The sequence below is a fragment of the Arachis duranensis genome, chromosome 1 (genome assembly GCF_000817695.3).
Source record: "Arachis duranensis cultivar V14167 chromosome 1, aradu.V14167.gnm2.J7QH, whole genome shotgun sequence".
In the NCBI taxonomy this organism is placed as follows: Eukaryota; Viridiplantae; Streptophyta; class Magnoliopsida; order Fabales; family Fabaceae; genus Arachis; species Arachis duranensis.
This window is the reverse complement of record NC_029772.3, coordinates 101,354,447-101,354,710: the sequence shown is the minus strand read 5'-3', so window position 1 is coordinate 101,354,710 and position 264 is coordinate 101,354,447.

Sequence of the window (264 nt, the reverse complement as noted above, 5' to 3'; positions counted from 1 at the left end):
AATACACATATTAGCTGAAGTCTAATAAACAATGCATTTGGCACGCAAAATCAAAATAAAACAGCAACGTTGCAGCTACGTTAATATATAGGAAAGGAAGACCAATACATTAATTGATAATTAATAATTGGTGTACTTGAAGCCTTTTCATGAGAAAACCAGCAGTGTGTTTGTATTTAATTCATTCGTTGAGGTATAATTGAGGTCCCCCACCAAGAATAATAATAATAATAAACTGTACAAAATTTAACAAATTTTTGTATT